At 40.5% G+C, this 25,567-nt stretch overlaps 1 pseudogene; it reads left to right on the plus strand.

Annotated features, from left to right (window-relative positions):
- The first annotated feature begins 1,471 nt into the window (after nt 1–1,471).
- On the plus strand, nt 1,472–23,673 carry LOC106594639 (gastrula zinc finger protein XlCGF26.1-like; annotated as a pseudogene).
- The last annotated feature ends 1,894 nt before the right edge of the window (nt 23,674–25,567 follow it).

Below are 25,567 nucleotides of genomic sequence, written 5' to 3' on the forward strand. Positions count from 1 at the left end.
CGTTTACATTTTTCTTCAGTGTAGAATGTACTTTCCCCACTCATTCACCCTGTCTCTTTACATTGCTTATGCATTTTCGGTGGCCTGATTGCGTCCAGACTACGTCAAATTCCGAACACATCCTGGCAGATCTAAGTCTAATGCGAGAACCTCTTCAGTGATTTACAAAACGGAGTGGAATTCACCCTCAATCACAGGGACATGCTGTAGAAAATGGAGTATAATTCACCCTCAAACACAGTGACATACTGTAGAAAATGGAGTGGAATTCACCCTCAATCAGAGGGACATACTGTAGAAAACGGAGTGGAATTCACCCTCAATCACAGGGACATACTGTAGAAAACGGAGTAGAATTCACCCTCAATCACAGGGACATACTGTAGAAAACGGAGTAGAATTCACTCTCAATTACAGGGACATACTGTAGAAAACGGAGTGGAATTCACCCTCAATCACATACTGTAGAAAACGGAGTGGAATTCACCCTCAATCACAGGGACTGTAGTTCTGAATGTAGTTCTGTAGTTCTGAATGTGGCAAATGTAGCTTTTTTGCAACCGTCTTCCTAAAATTGTGAGTTTTAAACGTTTTCCATAAAAGGAGTTGACAAACGTTGATATTTCTATGGGATCTTTGCATAATACATCGTTCATTTTGAGTGCCGTTTATAGATTTTCTTTTTGTAGTTTCTCTTTTCAAAGGGTTTCTTTTCCCCCAATTTCTTCAATCCATTTTGCTCTGAAACACCCTTTGTAAAACTGTTTCTCTAGTTGTAAAGATTTCAGTTCAGACAGGAAATGGGGTTCCATTTGGGATTTGGACATAGACCTGGATGTGTCAGAAACCATAGAAACCACAGCTGTTGGTTGTAATTACAACACCTTTATCAGAAATAACACGGGGATGGGTTAGATTAGGCATCTGGAGCTCTGTCTGCAACAAGCTCTCAGTCTCACTGCAGAATTAGACCTTTTCCCACTTTTCTCGAAATGTCACATTTTGATGCGTTTGGGATGAAATGTAACATTTTGAAGTTGCAAAAAAATAAAAACAAGTGCCTACCACTGGGATTGAAAATGTGACCCTCTGAGCCAGAGCTCTCAGATTATGTCCTAGCAAAACCCAAGCCTATTTGATGGTAATAGCGTTCACTGATACCTCTAGTGGCGACGTCCTGTATTGAGGCACACAGCTCCCTCAAGAGAAAAATACAACATGAAAATACAACATGTTTGGTTATGGAAAATATATTTCACAGCGGTTAAGATGGTACAATTATTATCTACAAGTGTACTTGTTTGTTTTGTTACAAACTGAAATAAGGCAACATATTTTAATTTTAGCAACCAGTTAATGGAAGAGCATAAGTGCATCTTTAATAAACAATATAGTGAATATTTTTCTATACTGCGTTACCCACTCCAGTCAGCAGATGGCGATATGCTTCGTTTAGATGGGCTTCTTGCACGCCACAAAAAGCTTCAACAACAAGACTGCTTCAGACTCCAAAATAACCAACATAAAACTGAAACAATTAAGCTCTTTAGACCATTTTTATGTATATTGATCTCAGTGTTTTTAAACACAATCCTGTATCTACTAGTTAACTTTAACGTAATTTGCTTGTTCAATATACACATTTGTTAAGATTGATAATACTGAACCTAGCACTAGGCTAATCGCTAATGCTAACATCCCGACCATGAGCTCACAAATATACTCCCCCGCTTCTAAAGAACAGGAGGTCTGCTGGATGGAGAACGACTCTGAGGGGCTGAACATTGTCGTAAAAGAAGAAGAAGAAGAAGAGAAGCCTATTACAGTGAAAGGAGAGGAAGAAGCTTTCAGAATGAAAAGGGAGGAAGAGGAGGCTATCACATTGAAAGAAGAGGAGGATGTTACAGTGAAAGAACCTTTTGGAGTGAAAGAGGAAGAGGAGATAGAGGCTGTCACAGTGGAAGAAGAGGAGGTAGAAGCTTTCAGAATGAAAAAGGAGGAAGAGGAGGCTATCACATTGAAAGAGAAGGAGGAAGACGTTTTAGGAGAGGAGGAGGAGCCTGAAGATCTGATTAACACCAGTGAGTATTATCTTTAGAACAGGGGCACAAACTCTGCAGTTGTTGAACTTATGTGTGGTTTTAAAGCCAAAGGGGCCATTCCACTGAATTTCTGGACTCAAATGGATACTTTGGGATTTTGGCAACGAGGCCCTTTTTTTACTAACCCCAGAGTCCGATGAGCTCATGGATACTGTTTTTATGTCTCTGTGTCCAGTATGAAGGACGTTAGATGTAGTTTTTGTTGGCCAATGATAATTAGCATTAGCGCAATAACTGGAAGTCTATGGGTATCTGTTAGCATGACTTTCTATAGACATCCAGTCATTGAGCTAATTCTAGTTAGCAACTTTTTTTTCAAACTGCACACAGAGATTAAAAAGTTATCCTTAAATTCCTCTGACTCTGGGGGAGATAAAGGGCAAAGTATCCCTTTAAAAAATATGTTGTTCAGTGCTGTAGGAATTGTTAAAGGGGCAAGCTGCGATTTGTACATACATTTTGGGACTTTTGAATTAATGATATAGAGCCTTAGCCATCATTTATTGGAGAAAATAACTTATAAATCCCGAATGAGTTTAGTTCAACTGTCCTACCTCCACCAGGAACCAAAAATATAAGCTTGTTTTACTCCATTGTGTGTAAACGATGTAATTGTTGTTAAAGTTGCGTCAATTCGATCTGGTATCGGAACAAAATAGTCAGCACATAGTAACTTCTGATTTCTTTGTACTTTAATTAATGCAAACACTTGAATAGTAAATATGTGGCTCGTATATACGGGGTCGCTGTCTCACCACGCAGGGCAAAACAGAGAACTGGAATAACATCACAAGTTTGACTTTAAATACTTCTTGACAGACTTAGTTCCCTCTCCCTGAGGGCCTGTCATAGTAGAGGCTTGGGTGTGGTTTAGACTTACTCCAGCCTATCGTTGGCGTGCAGGCTGGTCCCAGCCTCTAGACGCATCTTTGTTGCCAGGCATAGTTGTCTTCTAGCTTATCTTCGTGTGTGTAACCGAGAGTCAGACACTCAAGGACAGTGCCTGTTTTTATGCTACAGCTATCTTCCATTCTACCAGCCCCTCCCGTACACCTGTCCTTGAGCGGCCCCACAACCAGGCAGTGTGTGTGTGTGTCACGAGTCTACTCAGCCTACACTCCTACTAGCCAGCAACCCTCCAGTTAGTCATGTCTATTATATGTTGCTCAATCTATGTTAATACAATATAAACCTCTTAGTGCATTACAGTCCATTCATACTTAGGCCTACATCTACTGTAAATGGTAATGCATCACATCTAATAAGTGAAATAAAACCCAACATTGTCAAAAAGATGGTTAAAACTATAATGTTTATATCATGGATGGTCAGTTCTTGGCTTCATCGCTCTGTCTATGAATTTGAGTCGTTCCATTTCTTCAAACCCATCCTTCAGTGACAATACCCTATCTATTACGACAGTGAAGCTAAACCGTTTAATTTGGCTCTATACTCCAGCATTTTGGATTTGAGCTGAAATGTTTTATGAGGTGACAGAACAGAATGTTTTTTTGGGGGGGGGGGTATTTTCATATCTGTTTAACTGTTTAGCAATGAAAGTCCTTTTATGTATCTAGTCCCGTCCATTTTGAAGGTGTCATAAGCAGGGCTGTTGCTGTGGTGACCGTATTGCCACCACACCGGCAGTTATGAGTCATGACCATATTCAAATTCCACATGACTGCTGAGTCACTGGTAAACACCTCTTATGCACTCTGGACATGCATTGGTAGTATTCAACTTGCTAACTACCATCAGGTCTCTTGTCCCTCCATTAGGTCTCTAATGGTCTGGTACTCAGAGCTGTATTGTCCCTCCATCAGGTCCTAATGGCCTGGTACTCAGGGCTCTATTGTCCCTCCATCAGGTTGCTAATGGTCTGGTACTCAGGGCTCTATTGTCCCTCCATCAGGTCGCTAATAGTCTGGAACTCAGGGCTCTATTGTCTCTCCATCAGGTCCTAATGGCCTGGTACTCAGGGCTCTATTGTCCCTCCATCAGGTTGCTAATGGTCTGGTACTCAGGGCTCTATTATCCCTCCATCAGGTCGCTAATGGTCAGGTAATCAGGCTTTCCTCCATCAGGTCCTAATGGCCTGGTACTCAGGGCTCTTTGTCCCTCAATCAGGCTATCCTACTTTTCCTCCATCAGGTCCTAATGGCCTGGTACTCAGCTCTTTGTCCCTCCATCAGGTCCTATCTCGTAGCTCTATTTCCCTCCATCAGGTCCTAATGGCCTATCTCAGGGCTCTATTGACCCTCCATCAGGTCCTAATGGCCTGCTACTCAGGGCTCTATTGACCCTCCATCAGGTCCTAATGGCCTGGTACTCAGGGCTCTATTGTCCCTCTAACCACTGAATGAAAATGCAATTGAAAATCACATCAAAACCATATCATCAAAACAGTATCATGCTTTTGAAACTCACCGTTAAGCTACATGGACACTCTTACTGACAGTTGTGGCTGCTTTGTGTGATGTATTGTTGTCTCTACCTTCTTGCCCTTTGTGCTGTTGTCTGTGTCCAATAATGTTTGTACCATGTTTTGTGCTGCTACCATGTTGTGTTGTTGTTATGTTGTGTTGCTACTAGAGTTGCACATTTTGGGGAATATTCAGAGGTGGAAACTTTCCGTGAGAATTAACGTGAATATATGGGAATTAACGTGAATATATTTAATGGAATTATATGCAAATTAATATTAATACCATTTAAATGTAGATGTTTTTTGCGTTGGATATTTACCATATATGGAGACAGAAACATAAACATTTTACCTTATCATAAGTAGACATAATTGCAAATTATTAAATCCTTCAAATAGAAATAAAAAAACAACTTAGTTACGAATTGAACTTTAATTAAATGAGTTGACTCTTCACATTTCAATGAACAACAAAAGAAAGGGAATATTGAATGATCCCCAATGATCCATCGCATCTCCCAAAAACGTTTTCAACATACATCTAAAATGATAGTCTAGAGACTAAAGCTTTGGTTGTCTTCTTCTCGGGCTTCCGTGTCTTCTCCCTGGACCTCCTCAATGTCCACCTCTTGAACATCAGACTCTGAGGCCTCATCTTCACTGTCACTTTCCAACCTTGTTGAGGATGGCTCGTTGTCTGGCTCAAAAAGCCTCATATTTGCCCGGATGGCCACCAATTTTTAAACCCTTGTATTGGTCAGCCTGTTGCATGCTTTGGTGTGTGTTCCCAAACAAGGACCAGTTGCGCTCTGAGGCGGCTGATGTTGGTGGGATTTGGAGGATGATGGAGGCAACAGGGGAAAGAGCCTCAGATCCACAAAGTCCCTTCCACATGGCACGACTGCCATATTGCATCTCCATCCCAAGCCCTTGCTTAGAAGTGTACTTCGCCAGACTGATAAGAACCTTGCCCTCATCCAGGCCAAGGTGGCGAGACATGGTAGTGATGACACCATAGGCCTTGTTGATCTCAGCACCCGACAGGATACTCTTGCCAGCATACTTGGGGTCTAACATGTACGCTGCGGCGTGTATGGGCTTCAGGCAGAAGTCTTCGTTTTTTAATGTATTTCAGAACTGCAGTTTCCTCTGCTTGGAGCAACAGTGAAGTGGGCAGGGCAGTACCGATTTCTTACATCTGCAAGCAGAGTCTGAACATCAGACAGGATGGCATTGTCTCCCTCAATCCGTGCAATGGCTACTGCTATAGGTTTCAGGAGTTTCAGGCTGCTTACCACTCTCTCCCAAAATACATCATCCAGGAGGATCCTCTTGATGGGGCTGTCCATATTGGCAGACTGTGATATGGCCATTTCTTGGAGAGACTCCTTCCCCTCCAGGAGACTGTCAAACATGATGACAACACCAACCCAACGGGTGTTGCTAGGCAGCTTCAATGTGGTGCTCTTATTCTTCCCACTTTGCTTGTTGAGGTAGATTGCTGCTATAACTTGATGACACGTCACATACCTAACCATTTCCTTGGCTCTCTTGCAGAGTGTATCCATTGTTTTCAGTGCCATGATGTCTTTGAGGAGCAGATTCAATGCATGAGCAGCACAGCCAATGGGTGTGATGTGAGGTTAGGACTCCTCCACTTCAGACCAAGCAGCCTTCATGTTCGCAGCATTGTCTGTCACCAGTACAAATACCTTCTGTGGTCCAAGGTCATTGATGACTGCCTTCAGCTCATCTGCAATGTAGAGACCGGTGTGTCTGTTGTCCCTTGTGTCTGTGCTCTTGTAGAATACTGGTTGAGGGGTTGAGATGTAGTTAATTATTCCTTGCCCACGAACATTCGACCACCCATCAGAGCTGATTGCAATACAGTCTGCTTTCTCTATGATTTGCTTGACCTTCACTTGAACTCTGTTGAACTCTGCATCCAGCAAATGAGTAGATAAAGCATGTCTGGTTGGAGGGGTGTATGCTGGGTGAAGAACATTCAGAAATCTCTTTCAAATCACATTGCCTGTGAGCATCAGAAGGCACCTGTTGGTAGATGGGAGGTTTTCCAATGCCTCGCAAAGAAGGGCACCTGTTGGTAAAAGGGTATACATTATTTTAAGAATTATAATTATTTTGAATTAGGGCTGACCCCAATTAGTATTTTGGTCGATAGGCTATTAATCACTCAGTAGCAAATATATCAGTTTATTTTTATGGCACACGCCCATCTCAGTGGACTAATCCGTGGCAACGGGGATGGCACAGTCCAATAATAATATATATAGATTTTTAAAAATGTTATTTAACCTTTTATTTAACTAGGCAAGTCAGTTAAGAACAAATTCTTATTTACAATGACGGCCTACCCAGGCCAAACCCGGACGACGCTGGATGTGATACAGCCTGGAAGGGGAGTGTGGCTAAGACGCACTTCTCTCTCCAGAATGCGCTCTCTCCCGCCAATTTGTGCACATTTATTGTTTCATGACTTCATTGTGTGAATTGTTTGTTTGATTGTTAGTGTCTATCAATTCCCCATTACATACAGAGCCTTCAGAAAGTATTTAGACCCCTTGACCTTTTTCCACATTTTGTTACGTTACAGCCTTATTCTAAAATGGATTAAAATTGTTATTTTCCTTAATCACTAGGGTAGGGGGCAGCATTTGGAATTTTGGATGAAAAGCGTGTCCAAATTAAACTGCCTGCTACTCAGGCTCAGAAGGTAGGATATGCATATTATTAGTATTTGGATAGAAAACACTCTGAAGTTTCTAAAACTGTTTGAATGATGTCTGTGAGTATAACAGAACTCATATGGCAGGCAAAAACCTGAGAAAAATCCAACCAGGAAGTGTGGAAATCTGAGGCTTGTAGTTTTTCAATTGATTGCCTATCCAAGCAACAGTGACTTAGGGTTCATTTTGCACTTCCTAAGGCTTCCACTACATGTAAACAGTCTTTAGAACGTTGTTTCATGCTTCTACCGTGAGTAGAGAGCGAACAAGAGGGCCTGGAAGTTGATGACTGAGAGAATTACATGAGCTTAGTGGCGCGCGGTCCCGTGAGAGTCAGCTCTGTTCCTTTTCTTTTTTGAAGACAAAGTAATTGTCCGGTTGGAATGTTATGGAAGATTTATGTTAAAAACATCCTAAAGATTGATTCTATACATCGTTTGACATGTTTCTACAAACTAATATAACGTTTTTGACTTTTCATCTGACCTTGTGTGCTTTCGCTGTAAAGTTTTTTTGAAATCTGACACAGTGGTTGCATTAAAGAGAAGTGTATCTATAATTCTTTGAATAACAGTTTAATATTTTATCAACGTTGATGATGAGTATTTCTGTAAATTGATGTGCATTTCTGTAAATTGATGTGCTCATTCACCGGAAGTTTTGGGAGGCAAAACATTTCTGAACATTACACGCCAATGTAAAATGGGTTTTTTGGATATAAATATGAACTTTATCGAGCAAAACATACATGTATTTTGTAACATGACGTAATATTAGTGCCATCTGATGAAGATCATCAAAGGTTAGTGATTAATTTTAGCTGTATTTCTGGTTTTTGTGATACCTCTCCTTGCTTGGAAAATGGCTGTGTGGTTTTTCTTGTCTAGGTGGTGTCCTAACATAATCTAATGCTATGCTTTTGCCGTAAAGCCTTTTTGAAATCGGACAATGTGGTTGGATTAACGAGAAGTGTATCTTTAAAATGGGATATAATAGTTGTATCTTTGAGAAATTTGAATTATGAGATTTTTGTTGTTTTGAATTTGTCGCCCTGCTATTTCACTGGCTGTTGAATAGTGTGTGGACGGTAGCGTCCCACATACCACAGAGAGGTTAATCAATCTAAACACAATAACCCCTTAATGACAAAGCAAAAACAGATGTTTTTAGATATACAAGTTTTACGATTGGTCGAAAGAACAGAGGACTTTCGGTCGACCAAGATATTTTCTTTTAGTCGGACAGCCCAAAAATAAATGACATTGAATACCCCTTTGAGCATGGTGAAGTTATTAATTACACTTTGGATGGTGTATCAATACACCCAGCCACTACAAAGATACAGGCGTCCTTCCTAACGCCGTTGCCAGAGAGGAAGGAAACCACTCAGTGATTTCACCATGAGGCCAATGGTGACTTTCAAACAGTTCCAGAGTTTAATGGCTGTGATATGAGAACTGAGGATGGATCAACAACATTGTAGTTACTCTACAATACTAAACTAATTGACAGAGTGAAAAGAAAAATAATCCAAAACAATCATCCTGTTTGCAACAATGCACTAAAGTAAAAATGCAAAACATTTGGCAAAGCAAGTCACTTTTTATCCTGAATACAAAGTGTTATGTTTCATTCAAATCCAATACAACACATTACTGAGTACAACTGTCCATATTTTCAAGCATAGTAGTGGCTGTATAATGTTGTGGGTATGCTTCTCATCTTTAAGGACTGGGGAGTTTTTCAGGATAAATATCTTCGAGGAAAACCTGGTTTCCACCAGACACTGGGAGATGAATTCACCTTTCAGCAGGACAATAACCTACAACACAAGGCCAAATCTACAATAGAGTTTCTTACCAAGAAAGACAGTGAATATTCCCAAGTGGCCAAGTTACAGTTTTGACTTAAATCTGCTTGAAAATCTATAGCAAGACCTGAAAGTGGTTGTCTAGTAATGATCAACAACCAATTTGACAGAGCTTGAAGAATTTCGAAAATAATAATGGGCAAATGTTGTACAATCCAGGTGTGGAAAGCTCTTAGAGACTCACAACTGTAATCACTACCAAAGGTGATTCTGACATGTATTTACACAGGGGGCGAACAAAACTCAACTGCACTTGACTTTTGGATGTATACCATCTGCTCTTTTATTGAGGGATCTAGTCTGGATTAAACCTCATAAGAAGACCATTTTATCATGTGGAGGTTTCATTCAGGTCTCTGTTTTAGTATTTAACTAAATACTCTGTCTTTGGCAGGAGAGAGACCAGATTCTCACTCCGTCTGCGGGAAGAGTTCTTCAGCGAAACCAGAACCAGAGACGCCCAAACCAGCCAAACGACATCACAGCTCCCACTGTGGAAAGAGTTTTAGCTGGTTAGGGTACCTAAAACGGCATGAGAGGACACACACAGGAGAAAAGCCTTTCCAATGTTCTCAGTGTGGAAAGAGTTTTAGCTGGTTAGTTAACCTGAAGAGTCATGAGAAACTACACTCTGGAGAAAAGCCTTATCACTGTTCCCACTGTGGAAAGAGTTTTACCCGGTTAGGGAACTTAAAAGAGCATGAGTGGACACACACGGGAGAAAAGCCTTATCACTGCTCCCAATGTGAAAAGAGATTTTCACGATCAGGGGACCTCAAAGCTCACGAGAGAACACACACAGGAGAAAAACCTTTCCAATGCTCCCAAGTTACGGTACCTAAAAGAGCATAAGAGAATACACACAGGAGAAAAGCTTTTCCAATGTTCTTAGTGTGGTGAAGGGTTCTCTCAAATAGATGGTATGAAGATAGTTGAGAACAAAGCCTTATCTCCCTACAGTGGAGAGTGTTTTACTATGTTAGTTAACCTGAAAATACATAAAAGAATACACTCTGGAGAAAAGCCTTTCCACAGCTCCCAATGTGGAAAGACTTTTACCTGGTTAGGGAGTCTGGGTTCACATGAGTGGACACACAGATAGGGGCCTATAAAATCTGCGATACAGAGAAAACGGATGAAATCACAGAATCCAGAAAATAAAACGGAATTCAACAATATTCTAAAATGTTTTGAGCTTAGTAGGGAATCAACTAAATGTATTGAAAATGTATTAATTTGCCCACGTTCATCATGACATGAACAGAATGGTTCAGCAAATCATATTTCCTGCAACTTTCTGAAGAGTGTCATGACTGTCCACGAGAATCCAAATAGGTCAGATCAGGTTTGCAATTAATAACTTCAATCAGACCCCCTTTCACCTGCAGAAAGGGGATAGGAAAGAACTATTGGGGATCAACAACTCACATCCTGTTGTAAATCAAGGGGAGAAGATTCAGGTCTCCCTCTCCCAGATTCACCAAAGGAATGTCCTTTGTTTCAATAGACTTTTCCCGCCGATTCTCTAACATGTTAAAAAGTGAATATGGGAACAATATTTATAACATAGAACGTGGGGAATGGTCAGAGGCGATCTAAAGAAAACTAATGTAATTGTTATTTTGTGATGTCATTAAAAATGTTATAAAGGAAATACTTTAACTTGGAAAGTATACCCACTATATGTGTGAAGTGTCTGTGCATGAAATATGAAAATTATGAAAGTGTTTTTGTTTAGAGAGGGGTGTGATTTGAGAAGCTATAAGAGATAATTGTTTTACGTAACTTCGCACAAGTGGGGCCGGAGGGCGGGCTGCCTTCTGAGAATTCGTAGGTGATTGAATAAACCCTTACTTCCTTCCATTCTGCTAGCAAACGTGCAATCTTTGGACAATAAAATAGATGACCTACGCGGAAGATTAAACTACCAACGGGACATTCAAAACTGTAATAGCTTATGCTTCACGGAGTCGTGGCTGAACGACGACACTATCAACATACAGCTGGCTGGTTATATGCTGCACCATCAGGATAAAACAGTGGCGTCTGGTAAGACAAGGGGCGGCGACTATGTATTTTTGTAAATAACAGCTGGTGCACAAAATCTAAGGAAGTCTCGAGCTATTGCTTGCCTGAGGTAGATCATCTCATGATAAGCTGTAGACCACACTAGCTACCTAGAAAGTTTTCATCTGTATTTTTCATAGCTGTTTACCTGCCACCACAGTCAGAGGCTGGCACTAAGACAGCAGTGAATGAGCTGTATTCCGCCATAAGCAAACAAGAAAACACTCACCCAGAGGCGGCGTTCCTAGTACCCGGGGACTTAAATCAGTTTTACCTAATTTCTATCAGCATGTTAAATGTGCAACCAGAGGGGAAAAAAACACCTTTACTCCACACACAGAGACGCATACAAAGCTCTCCCTCACCCTCCATTTGGCAAATCTGACCGTAATTCTATCCTCCTGATTCCTGCTTACAAGCAAAAATTAAAGCAGGAAGCACAAGTGACTTGATCAATAAAAAAGTGGTCAAAAGAAGCAGATGCTAAGCTACAGGACAGTTTTGCTAGCACAGACTGGAATATGTTACGGGATTCCTCCGATGTCATTGATGAGTACACCACATCAGTCACTGGCTTCATCAATAAGTGCATTGATGATGTTGTACCCAGAGTGACCGTACGTACATACCAGAAGCCATGGATTACAGGCAACACTGAGCTAAAGGCTAGAGCTGCCGCTTTCAGGGAGTGGGACTCTAACCCGGAAGCTTATAAGAAATCCCGCTATGCACTCCGACGAACCATCAAATCCAATTTATTTATATAGCCCTTCTTACATCAGCTGATATCTCAAAGTGCTGTACAGAAACCCAGCCTAAAACCCCAAACAGCAAGTAATGCAGGTGTAGAAGCATGGTGGCTAGGAAAAACTCCCTAGAAAGGCCGAAACCTAGAGAGGAACCAGGCTATGAGGGGTGGCCAGTCCTCTTCTGGCTGTGCCGGGTGGAGATTATAACAGAACATGGCCAAGATGTTCAAATGTTCATAAATGACCAGCATGGTCAAATAACAATAATCACAGTAGTTGTCGAGGGTGCAACAAGTCAGCACCTCAAGAGTAAATGTCAGTTGGCTTTTCATAGCCGATCATTGAGAGTATCTCTACCGCTGCTGCTGTCTCTAGAGAGTTGAAAACAGCAGGTCTGGGACAGGTAGCACGTCCGGTGAACAGGTCAGGGTTCCATAGCCGCAGGCAGAAGAGTTGAAACTGGAGCAGCAGCACGGCCAGGTGGACTGGGGACAGCAAGGAGTCATCATGCCAGGTAGTCCTGAGGCATGGTCCTAAGGCTCAGGTCCTCCGAGAGAGAGAGAGAGAGAGAGAGAGAGAAAGAAAGAAAGAAATAAATAATATACTTAAATTCACACAGGACACCGGATAAGACGGGAGAAATACTCCAGATATAACAGACTGACCCTAGCCCCTCGACACATAAACTACTGCAGCATAAATACTGGAGGCTGAGACAGGAGGGGTCAGGAGACACTGTGGCCCCATCCGATGATACCCCCGGACAGGGCCAAACAAGCAGGATATAACCCCAGGCAAAGCGTCAATACTATGATCGAATCGTGCTACACCGCCTCTGACACTCTTTGGATGTGGCAGTGCTTGCAAACCATTACAGACTACAAAGGGAACCACAGCCGAGAGCTGCCCTGTGACACAAGCCTACTAGATGAGCTAAACTACTTCTATGCTCGCTTCGAGGCAAATAACACTGAAACATGCATGAGAGCACCAGCTGTTCCGGAAGACTGTGTGATCACACTCTCCCCAACCGATGTAAGACCTTTAAACAGGTTAACATTCACAAGGTTGCAGGGCCAGACGGATTACCAGGACGTGTACTGCGACCATGCACTGACCAACTGGCAAGTGTCTTCACTGACATTTTCAACCTCTGCCTGTCCGAGTCTGTAATACCAACATGTTTTAAGCAGACCACCATATTGCCTGTGCCCAAGAAAACTAAGGTAACTTGCCTAAATGACTACCGACCAAAGCACTCACGTCTGTAGCCATGAAGTACGTGGAAAGGCTGGTCATGGCTCACATCAACACCATTATCCCAGAAACCCTAGACCCACTCCAATTTGCATACAGCCCCACAGATGATGCAATCTCCATTGCACTCCACACTGCCCTTTCCTACTTGGACAAAAGGAACAACTATGCGAGAATGCTATTCATTAACTACAGCTCAGCGTTCAACACCATAGTGCCCTCAAAGCTCATCACTAAGCTAAGGACCTTGGGAATAAACACCTCCCTCTGCAACTGGATCCTGGACTTCCTGATGGGCCTCCCCAGGTGGTAAGGGTAGGTAACAACACATCTGCCACGCTGATCCTCAACACCCCTTTGGAACAAACTTTATAAATGATGGGTTAGAAATTAACATACCAGACCAGAAAAACGTGAAGCTCCATCTGTACGTTTAAAGTGGTTTAAACTTTGAATCTCAACATGAGGATTAGAGACGATGAACTCACCATTACGGACAATCACTGGTATGGCTGATTAGCTGTCCTAACTAAAGTATCTTCGAAAGCGAATCTAAGTAGGACCCTTCTACTACTCTGCTCAAACCATCTGTATTACGCTACGCTCATCGCCCCACTGGGGAACCATCGACACGGCTGGCTAGCCTATATTCAAAGAAGCATCTTCAAGAGCGAATGGAAGGAAAATAAACTCTGTAGTTCTGTTCAGGACGACCCAACAAGCCACTGGACCCCAGGACAACTACAAAGAAGGACAACAGCATAAGGCTTGTCAGAACCATTTTGGACAATCAGATTCTTACAAGAGTGCCCTGAAAAGGCCCAACTCTCTTTCCAAGGTGGAAAGAACAGCCACTTGCTATGGGTGCACTGAAATGGAATTTTCTCTTACTTTTTCCAGACCTCAAAAGTGTTCTCCTAATGTGGTTTACCTATTGTTGTGGACTTAGAACATCCAATGTTGCTGGTTATCTATTAAAGAAAGCATGATTTTTGAGAGAAAAAACCTGAAAGAATACGGGAAACCTGGAAAAACAAAACGGAGAAAACGGAATTTGGGGGAAAAACTCAACAGAATCAGGCAAAAAGAATAACAGATTTTATAGGGCCCTACACCGAGAAGAGAAGCCCTACCACTGTTCCCACTGTAGAAAGAGTTTTAATCAGTTAGAGAACCTGAATTCACATGAAATAACACTTTCTGTAGGGAATCCTTTCTACTTTTCTCATTGTGGAAATGTTCCTGATCAGAGGACCTGACATCACATGAGAATAGAGAGGCTGTGTTGTAACTTATGTTTTGACTGGTAATTTGTGTTTTTGTTCATGAAATCAAATTATTTATATGAAATCATACAAAAAAATTATAATAAAATACAAATGTTTTTGTTTTTCTCGTCTTGAAACATGATCATTAACAAATAGTTTAAAGACTTGGTTGGGAGGTAACCCAATGGGTATGTCTGGCCAGGATGGTTGGGAGGTAACCCAATGGGTATGTCTGGCCAGGATGGTTGGGAGGTAACCCAATGGGTATGTCTGGCCAGGATGGTTGGGTGGTAACACAATGGGTATGTCTGGCCAGGATGGTTGGGAGCTAACACAATGGGTATGTCTGGCCTGGATGGTTGGGAGGTAACACAATGGGTATGTATGGCCAGGATGGTTGGGAGGTAACACAATGGGTATATCTGGCCTGGATGGTTGGGAGGTAACCCAATGTGTATGTCTGGCCAGGATGGTTGGGAGGTAACCCAATGGGTATACCTGGCCTGGATGGTTGGGAGCTAACACAATAGAGCCCCACAATGGAGGTGTCATAAAACCTAGTGGTCAAACAGGGAAATGGTTCCAATAATTTTTTCCACCATTCATTTGTGTGTTTATTTATGCCACCTGAAATCAAATAGTTTATATGAAATCTTCCTCAGAAATAGGCCTACTTTAGTTTTTTTCATCTTGATACATGATCATAAAAAAAGCTAAAAGTCTGGGTAGAATGGTGGGAGGTAACACAATGGGTATGTCTGTGTAGAATGGTAGAAGGTAACCCAATGGGTATGTCTGGGTAAACAATATGACCCAGTGTACAGAACAGGATTACACTACATGTACATCAGTTCACATTAGTTACTGGGTAAACAATATGACCCAGTGTACAGAACAGGATTACACTACATGTACATCAGTTCACATTAGTTACTGGGTAAACAATATGACCCATGTACAGAACAGGATTACACTACATGTACATCAGTTCACATTAGTTACTGGGTAAACAATATGACCCAGTGTACAGAACAGGATTACACTACATGTACATCAGTTCACATTAGTTACTGGGTAAACAATATGACCCAGTGTACAGAACAGGATTACACTACATGTACATCAGTTCACATTAGTTACTGGGTAAACAATATGACCCAGTGTACAGAACAGGATTACACTACATGTACATCAGTTCACATTAGTTACTGGGTTAACAATATGACAAGCAGTCAAATGTGTTTTTTACTGGACACTGATTAAGCGTTGTCTTGGATTTAAAAGCAAACTTAATGGAAATTCTACATAGAACAGGCTTTTTAGTCTGGACAGGGCTCTGTGTCCTGGAAACTGGCCCTTAATGTTTTATATCTGAGTGAAATGACTAATTTAAAGGACATTTCATTTAACATCAGTGAACTTAAGTAAATATACGTTAAAATTCTACTTAAGGAGTTTTTTGGGGGGTATCTGTACTTTACTTTACTATTGATATTTTGGACAACTTTTACTTGTACATCACTACATTCCTAAAGAAAATAATGTACTTTTTACTCCATACATTTTCCCTGACACCCAAAAGTACTCATTACATTTTGAATACTTAACAGGACAGGAAAATGGTCCAATTCACACACTTATCAAGAGAACATCCCTGGTCGTCTCTAATGCCTCTGATCTGGCGGACTCACTAAACACATTCTTTTGTAAATTATGTCTGAGTGTTCCCCTGGCTATCCGTAAATGTAAAAAAACAAGAAAATGGTGCTGTCTGGTTTGCTTAATATAAGGATTTTTAAATTATTTCTACTTTTAATTTGACTTAGTTGAGCAATTACATTTACTTTTGATACTTAAGTATATTTAAAAACCAAATACTTTAGACTTTTACTCAAGTAGTATTTTAATGGGTAACTTTCACTTTTACTTGAGTCATTTTCTATTAAGGTATCTTTACTTTTACTCAATTATGACATTTGGGTACTTTTTCCACTACTGTTTAACATTGAACTCTAGAATCCAATTTTACTACATAAACCTATTGACTCTATAATTGGCAGTGTAGAAATCCCCTACCATAACAATGGTTGAATTTGTTTGGCTACAACAATGTTACAGACAATAAACATTGTAGTCTTTAACATGGAGCACAACATTACAGCCAGATAAATACATTAGCTATATTATTGCAAGTAGGATATTTCATTTATTTATGTTCGAAATTTGGGAAAAATGTGTATACCCATAATGCTTTGAAGGCGGTGATGTTAGTCAATGTCTTGACAAAAGTGATCCGTTCGAACGCGCCCAGTGATAACTAACCCAAGATGTATCATTGCTGTTGTTTCTAATGGCAGCAAATGAAGCACAGTGGACAGAACAGAGGAGGTGGGCAGAGCCAAGCACGAACTAGCACGAACTACTCACACTTCAATTAAATCAATAAAAAATAAACATTTTGTCTGAAAATATTTTCCTCAACGGCGTTACCCACTCCAGTCAGCAGATGGCGATGTGCGTCTTTCAGGTGACGCTGCCAGAGTGTGACGTATAATCTAGTGGACAAGAGAACGCTTCTTCAACAATAACAAGTAGTCAGCTACCTTCATAGCCGACATAGGCAAAAACATGAAATCTCTTTAGTCTGTTTTTGTATATATTATTCACTGTGTTTTAAACATACTTCTGTCGTATCTAGTTGTTGGCCCATTTAATGTAATATTTACGTTGTTTGTTGGGTAGCTGGCTTGCTAAGTTAGCAGTAGCATTAGGCTATTTGCTAATGCTAACTATCTAGCTAGTTAACTATCCTCGACCATGAACTCACTAAACTACTTCCCCCGTGCTAAAGAAGAGGAGGTCTGCTGGACGGAGAAAGAGAGTCTTGTGAAAGAGGAAAAGGAAGAGGAGGCTGTCACAGTAAAACAAGAAGTAGAGGGTGAGGCTGTCAAAGTTAAAGAAGAGGAAGAAGTTACAGTGAAAGAGGAAGTTATAGTGAAAGAAGAGGAAGAAGTTACAGTGAAAGAAGAGGAAGAAGTTACAGTGAAAGAAGAGGAAGAAGTTACAGTGAAAGAAGAAGAAGCTTTCAGAGTGAAAGAGGAGGATGCTGTTTTTGGAGTGGAAGAGGGGGAGATTACTGTGACGTTGAAAGAGGAGGAGGAAGAAGAAGAGGAGGAGGAGGAGGATACGGGAGATCTGATTAATACTAGTAAGTAATGTTACTGTCTTTAAGCAGGGGCACAAACTCTTCAATCATTGAAGATTGCTAGGTCACATGGTTGAAGAGCTATAGAAAGTTTCAAATATTTATCTAAAAACATGAAAGTGCTTTATGGGAAAACCTACCCTTAAGTTGGTTTGAGGTGTTTCGGTCACTTTGTGAAGGAGCTATTGAATTTTAAGTAATTTTTTAAGTATATTTTAGTATATATATATATAATCACTTAAATATATATTCTACAAATGTTGCTAAAATGCTATGAGAAAACCAAAGGGTGTGCAACTTGTCTACTTATATAAGGAATAATGGACAGTTGAAATAAGGCTGGTAGGTCACATGGTTGAAGAGCTATAGACTTATTGTAAATATTTATATAAATTCTGTAAGTTCTTTATAGGAAAACCAAAGGGTGTGCAATATGTGTCCCTACCCTGTGATCAATCCAACGTTGGTCTGGGGTGTCTTGGTCACATGGTCAAGTAGAGACCCAGAGCAGGAAAATGGTATATCATACACTGCAGGTGAGGAACAATGGGAAATTAATTTTGCTTTGAAAGTTGATAAACTTGTAACCTCACTTCAGAGAAATTGGCCCATTGAATGTTTTTGTACAACTACTGGAGAGCTCGTCTTTGTCCATACTCATTCAGCATCGTTCACACCCTCTTAAGCCTTTAGCTCCACCCATCTCTTTAAGGATTCACATGTGAGGCCATGTGCTAAACAGAGTGAGTGTGGTAGTGTAGTAAACAACCAAAGATGTCAAGACTAAAGGCTGGTTTCTACTACGTCTATCGACATGTCTAGACCGTTGTCGCAGGGACATCATGAACATTCTATTGTCGTCTGACATCAAACTTGTTGTCGTTTAAAAAAAAGTATAAACACAAAAATGACAGGCTGCATGACATAATCAGTCTGGTGGTCCAAAATAGCATAACTGGTGTATTTTAACACCAACACCATCTGTTTAAAAATGAATTTAGTATATTTCAATCTGTCAAACCAGGCGACTAAAACAAACTTTCTAAACAATGTTTTGGTTTGTTTCTAGTTTGTTAGCTAGCTATCTAACAATAAGTTAGCCAGCTAACTTATTGTTAGATAGCCAGCTAACTTATTGTTAGATAGCCAGCTATCTAACAATAAGTTAGCTGGCTAGCCAGTTCAAATAATGACCATATCATATAGCTGACAACGTCTTAACTTTAGCTCATTTGTATTAATTATTACAGGAAAATAAACTCGAAACAAGATCATTATTTGCAAGTTATTTAGAAGTTAATAGCATATGACTGAGTATGACGAAATAAAAGCAGAGCATTCTACCGGAGAATTTTAGAACTTGGACACTGTCTTGTTGGCCTAATGTTATATCCTAATTTGACTTTGGTGCAGGTCATGTTGTTGTTCGTGTTACCGCATCTGGTAAACACACGCTATATAAAATAAAATAAAAGTGTATTTGTCACATGCACAGGATACAGAAGGTGTAATTGCTACAGTGATATGGTTACTTGCATAGTGGAGTCATTTGTTTTAGATTGTGAACCATAATCCCAACTCATAACGTTACTACCCTGCATGAATCTACAAGTAACTAAAGTGTACCAACTAACTAGGTTCAATCTTAGTTAGCGGCTCTGAGATACGAATAATATTTCTACACAGATCATACACGTAACATTAGCTAGCGAGCCAGCTAACAGTGTGCTTTAACTTGCAATGAAAACAACTTTCAGACAAAATTAGAAACGCATAATATCTGAAAATGTAGCTAGCTACATGGATGAAGGCTTCTCCCTCTCTGTCACAGATGCCATGGTTGCCCTTAGTTTGAAGTTGTAATCCGGAGGTGTTTTATACATCAGTCTTCTGTGTTCTCTTTTTGACTCCTTCCGCATTTACAATCAAACGTCTGAATTTTCTCCATCTCCTTTGTTATGATTATCTGCTTCCACCGGGCATTCCGCTGATTTCAAAACTCGGCCTCTGTAATATTTTTCAAAAAGCGGCATTAGAAAGGATTAGCTACACATACTAAGCAGCTCATGTTATAGACAGAAGCGTGCAAGATGGCAGACCAATCCGAACTCATCTCTCGGCATGTCCAGCCCATCCATTCTCAGCCAATCATGGCTAGCGGGAAGCTTCATTACTTTTTCTATTGGCTAAACCAACTAGGATCGTAATTTAACAATTTTATTCGTATTTACAGATGGCATACAAATTTGTTATTAAGGCACATGAAAGTTCACATGTTCCAGAAGGCATTTCTGCCTAAAAACTCATTTTGAATATAAAAATATTTACAGTATGTTTACGTTCAAATGCCTCTCCTGTGAAGTAGTGACGAGCGACATACGCCTAGTTTCCTGAAACAAGTCACATATTTAAGTCGTTTTTTTTTTCATAGAGCTCTACTTATTTTTATTCAGGTCAGTTTGTCTTTGTTCAACGCCCTGTTCTTATTTAGTTTTTTTGGGGTAAATACAGTCACCGGAATTATTCCTCCACTTGCAAATAAAAAAACTCTCTTGGCAAGAAAAGTCAAGATCTGTTGTTGCCTCTTGTTAAAATCCAACCGCATAGCCAACATCACACCACCAGTCTTTATTAAGAGGGCGCAACAGCGCCTCTGATTCTTAAGGCATCTGAAGAAAATTCGGCATTCACCCGGGTCTTCTCCAAAATACTATGGTTGTACCGTCGAGAGCGTCCTGACCTGGCTGCATCACAGCCTGGTATGGGAATTGCTCCGCCACATGACCACAAGGCCCTTTAAATCCACATTAGCATTCCAAAATACTTTAATACACTCTCACAGCTGTGATACGCTGACTGCACAAGCAGGCAGGACTTCTGCTTTCTCATTTTCCTGAATAAATTATCCACTTTTCACTACGTTCAGCCCCCATAATAGGGAAACAATATGATTATACAAATCATGATATTTCACATTGTTCATCAGCATAATTTAAATCTGACCTTCATTTGCATGAGACAAAGTCCACTTGATCAATAGTTATTGCTCCTATGGTGTCACTGGTGCCAATGACATCTATAGTGCCACCAACTGGTCTGGTGCAGCCATCTTAAGGTTGCAGCAACTTTATAGTCACACAGCTACATAACTTTAAAGTCACACAACTTTATAGTCACACAGCTACATAAAGTGTACATAGCAAATATATTAAATTCCTATAGCCCTAGTGTGATATGGTGCCATCTAGTGTAGCGTGGCCGACTTTGAATGCAGCAACTAATCATTCTCAAATTCATTAGAGGCTAATTAATTGAGTGTATATATATACCAAATCTGGAGTCAATCTGACTTGTGGTTCATGAGAAGAAGATTTTTCAAGTATTTTTAGCATCAGCATATGTGGTAACGTGCATCTATAGCTGGTTCGTGAGAAGATTTTTCAAGTATTTTTAGCATTAGCTTTAATTAGCATTAGCAAATTGTGGTAACGTGCATCTATAGCTGGTTCATGAGAAGAAGATTTTAAGTATTTTTAGCATTAGCATTAATTAGCATTATCATTAGCATATGTGATAACGTGCATCTATAGCTACAGTGCGGCCATATTTAAATGCAGCAACCAATTTTTTCTCAAAACCTTTAAAGACTGATGTAATGAGTCCAAAGACCGAATTTGGAGTGAATCTGACTTTGTTTATGAGAAGTTTATTTGTTTAATGATTTATTTTAAATCATTAGCATTAAATAAAAGTAAATTGTTAATAGTTTTCTTATTTTTTAAAGATGTCAATGCCAACTTAACATGGTTCATCATGGTAATGGATTTGATGACCCTAAAATATTTTAAATTGATAGGCCCTTGTAGAGTGGATTTATGAAGGATTTAAATGGGAACGTTCAAAAAGAAGAAGAAAGAGAATAACAATGGGTTTTCGGAGCTTCGCTGTGAACCCCTAATTAGTCATTCTAGGCATATCATAACTGTTGATGGATTTTTTTCAAGTATTTTTAGCATCATTAATTAGCATTAGCAGTGTCTTCTAAACGACTATGATGTCAAAGTAAAATGTATGTGTAGGTTTCATTCAGGTCTCTCTCTTTAACTAAATACTCTGTTGAACTAAATATTCTGTTAAACTAAATACTCTGTTTGTCTTTGGCAGGAGAGAGACCAGACTCTCACTCTGACAGCAGCAAGAGTCCCTCAGAGGAACCAGACACAGAGACGTCCAAACCAGCGAGACGACGCCACTGTTTCAACTGTGGAAAGAGTTTTACTAAGTTACGGAACCTAAAAAAGCACGAGAGGACACACACAGGAGAAGAGCCTTTCCAATGTTCCCAGTGTGGAAAGAATTTTATTCAGTTAGCGAGCCTGAAAAGACACAAGAAAATACACACAGGAGAAAAGCCTTACCACTGTTCCCAATGTGGAAAGAGTTTTAGGTTGTTAGGGAGCCTTAAGGAGCATGAGAGAATACACACAGGAGAGAAGCCTTTCCAATGCTCTCAGTGTGAAAAGCGTTTTACCCAGTTAGGGAGCCTAAAAGATCATGAGAGAATACACACAGGAGAGAAGCCTTTCCAATGCTCTCAATGTGGAAAGCGTTTTACCCAGTTAGGGAACCTAAAAGATCATGAGAAAATACACACAGGACAGAAGCCTTTCCACTGCTCCCAGTGTGGAAAGACTTTTACCTACTTAGCTCATCTGAAAAACCACGAGAAAGCACACACGGGAGAGAAGCCTCACCTCTGCTCCCAGTGTGGAAAGAGTTTTACCCAGTTAGGGGACCTGAATAGGCATGAGAGGACACACACAGGAGAAAAGCCTTTCCAATGTTCCCAGTGTGGAAAGAATTTCACCCGGTTAGGGAACCTAAAAGAGCATGAGAGGACACACACACGAGAAAAGCCCTACCCATGCTCCCTGTGTGGAAAGAGTTTTACCCAATTAGGGTATCTGAAAAAACATGAGACAACACACACAGGAGAGAAGCCTCACCTCTGCTCCCAGTGTGGAAAGAGTTTTACCCAGTTAGGGGACCTGAATAGGCATGCAAGGACACACACAGGAGAAAAACCTTTCAAATGTTCTCAGTGTGGAAAGAATTTTACCCGGTTAGAGAATCTAAAAGAGCATGAGAGGACACACACACAAGAAAAGCCTTTCCAATGTTCCCAGTGTGGAAAGAGTTTTACCCGATCAGGGAACCTAAAAGAGCATGAGAGGACGCACACCCGGGAAAAGCCCTACCAATGCTCCCTGTGTGGAAAGAGTTTTACCCACTTTGGGTATCTGAAAAAACATGGGAGAACACACACACAGGAGAGAAGCCTCACCTCTGCTTCCTGTGTGGAAAGAGTTTTACTAAGTTAGGGGCCCTGAATAGGCATGACATGACACACAGGAGAGAATAAGACTTTTCACTGCTCCCAGTTGGGAAAGCGATTTAACCGGTTAAGACACCTGAATAAGCATGAAAGAAGACATACCACTGCTGTCATTGTGCAAAGGCATTTTCTCGATCAGGGGAAAACACACCAGATAACTTTTCTTGCCCAGAGAGAGTTTTTTTTTTATTTGCAAGTAGCCACATAATACCGGCGACTACCGTAATTTCCGGACTATAAGCCTCTTCTTTTTTCCCACGCTTTGAACCTCGCGGCTTAAACAATGACGCGGTTAATATGGATTTTTCACGCTTTCAAAAAAAAAAACATTCTGTGACGTGCTCAGTTTTTTGGCGGCATGAAGCTTTCATTAGACCAATGAAATTGCCTAACGGGTCAAGGTCCAACAACTTGTTTACTGTTTAGATTAAATCGAGCGCGCTCAAACTTCCCATCATTCTGATTACGGTAGTCATTTTGTCACCCTCATCATGGCAAAGACACGGAGAAATGCATATGATGCAGCTTTCAAGTTGAAGGCGATTGATCTGGCTGTTGGAAAAGGAAATAGAGCTGCTGCACGGGTGCTTGGTCTGGAGCAATGACTTTCTTGGTAGGCTACTGTTTACTGCTAATTTTTTATTTTTTGTTACAAGCCGTGTTTCGTTAAAGCCTATTTATTTTTGTTACAAGCCGTGTTTCGTTAACCTGTTAGGGATAGGGGGCAGTATTGACACGGCCGGATAAAAAACGTACCCGATTTAATCTGGTTACTACTCCTGCCCAGTAACTAGAATATGCATATAATTATTGGCCTTGGATAGAAAACACCCTAAAGTTTCTAAAACTGTTTGAATGGTGTCTGTGAGTATAACAGAACTCATATGGCAGGCCAAAACCTGAGAAGATTCCATGCAGGAAGTGGCCTGTCTGACAAGTTGTTTCATCTTGGCTCTTTTTATTGAAGACTGAGGATCTTTGCTATAACGTGACACTTCCTACGGCTCCCATAGGCTCTCAGAGCCCGGGAAAAAGCTGAACGATATCGAGGCAGCCTCTGGCTGAAACACTTTATCGCCTTTGGCAAGTGGCCGATCAGAGTACTATGGGCTTAGGCGCCTGCCCGAGTTGACCCCATGCTTTATTTTCTTTCGTCTGTTTACCTAAACGCAGATTCCCGGTCGGAATATTATCGTTTTTTTATGAGAAAAATGGCATAAAAAATGATTTTAAACAGCGGTTGACATGCTTCGAAGTACGCTAATGGAATATTTAGACATTTTTTGTCACGAATTGCGCCATGCTCGTCACCCTTATTTACCCTTTCGGATAGTGTCTTGAACGCACGAACAAAACGCCGCTATTTGGATATAACAATGGATTCTTTTGAACCAAACCAACATTTGTTATTGAAGTAGAAGTCCTGGGTGTGCATTCTGACGAAGACCGCAAAGGTAATAACATTTTTCTTATAGTAAATCTGACTTTGATGAGTGCTAAACTTGCTGGGTGTCTAAATAGCTAGCCCTGTGATGCTGGGCTATCTACTGAGAATATTGCAAAATGTGCTTTCACCGAAAAGCTATTTTAAAATCGGACATATCGAGTGCATAGAGGAGTTCTGTATCTATAATTCTTAAAATAATTGTTATGCCTTTTGTGAACGTTTATCGTGAGTAATTTAGTAAATTCACTGGCAGTGTTCGGTGGGAATGCTAGTCACATGCTAGTCACATGCTAATGTAAAAAGCTGGTTTTTGATATAAATATGAACTTGATTGAACAAAACATGCATGTATTGTATAACATAATGTCCTAGGTTGTCATCTGATGAAGATCATCAAAGGTCAGTGCTACATTTAGCTGTGGTTTGGGTTTATGTGACATTATATGCTAGCTTGAAAAATGGGTGTCTGATTATTTCTGGCTGGGTACTCTGCTGACATAATCTAATGTTTTGCTTTCGTTGTAAAGCCTTTTTGAAATCGTACAGTGTGGTTAGATTAACGAGAGTCTTGTCTTTAAAATGGTGTAAAATAGTCATATGTTTGAAAAATTGAAGTTTTTGCATTTTTGAGGAATTTGAATAACGCGCCACGGGATTACACTGGCTGTTACGTAGGTGGGACGATTTGGTGCCACCTATCCAAGAGAGGTTAAAGCCTATTTATTTTTGTTACAAGCCGTGTTTCGTTAAAGCCTATTTATTTTTGTTACAAGCCGTGTTTCGTTAAAGCCTGTGTAAAGTTAATTTGTTTCAATGTACCGGTAGGCACCTGCGGCTTATAGACATGTGCGGCTTATTTATGTTCAAATATACATCTTTTTTAAATTCAGTGGGTGCGGCTTATATTCAGGTGCGCTTAATAGTCCGGAAATTATGGTATATAAATATTTACAACAAAAAAAGAAATAAAACAGGCCGTTGATCAAGACCAAACTGTACTGACACAAGAGAAGACACGAGAGAATTGAGGAGCTA

This window comes from Salmo salar, chromosome ssa02, assembly GCF_905237065.1.
Source record: "Salmo salar chromosome ssa02, Ssal_v3.1, whole genome shotgun sequence".
Classification (NCBI taxonomy): Eukaryota; Metazoa; Chordata; class Actinopteri; order Salmoniformes; family Salmonidae; genus Salmo; species Salmo salar.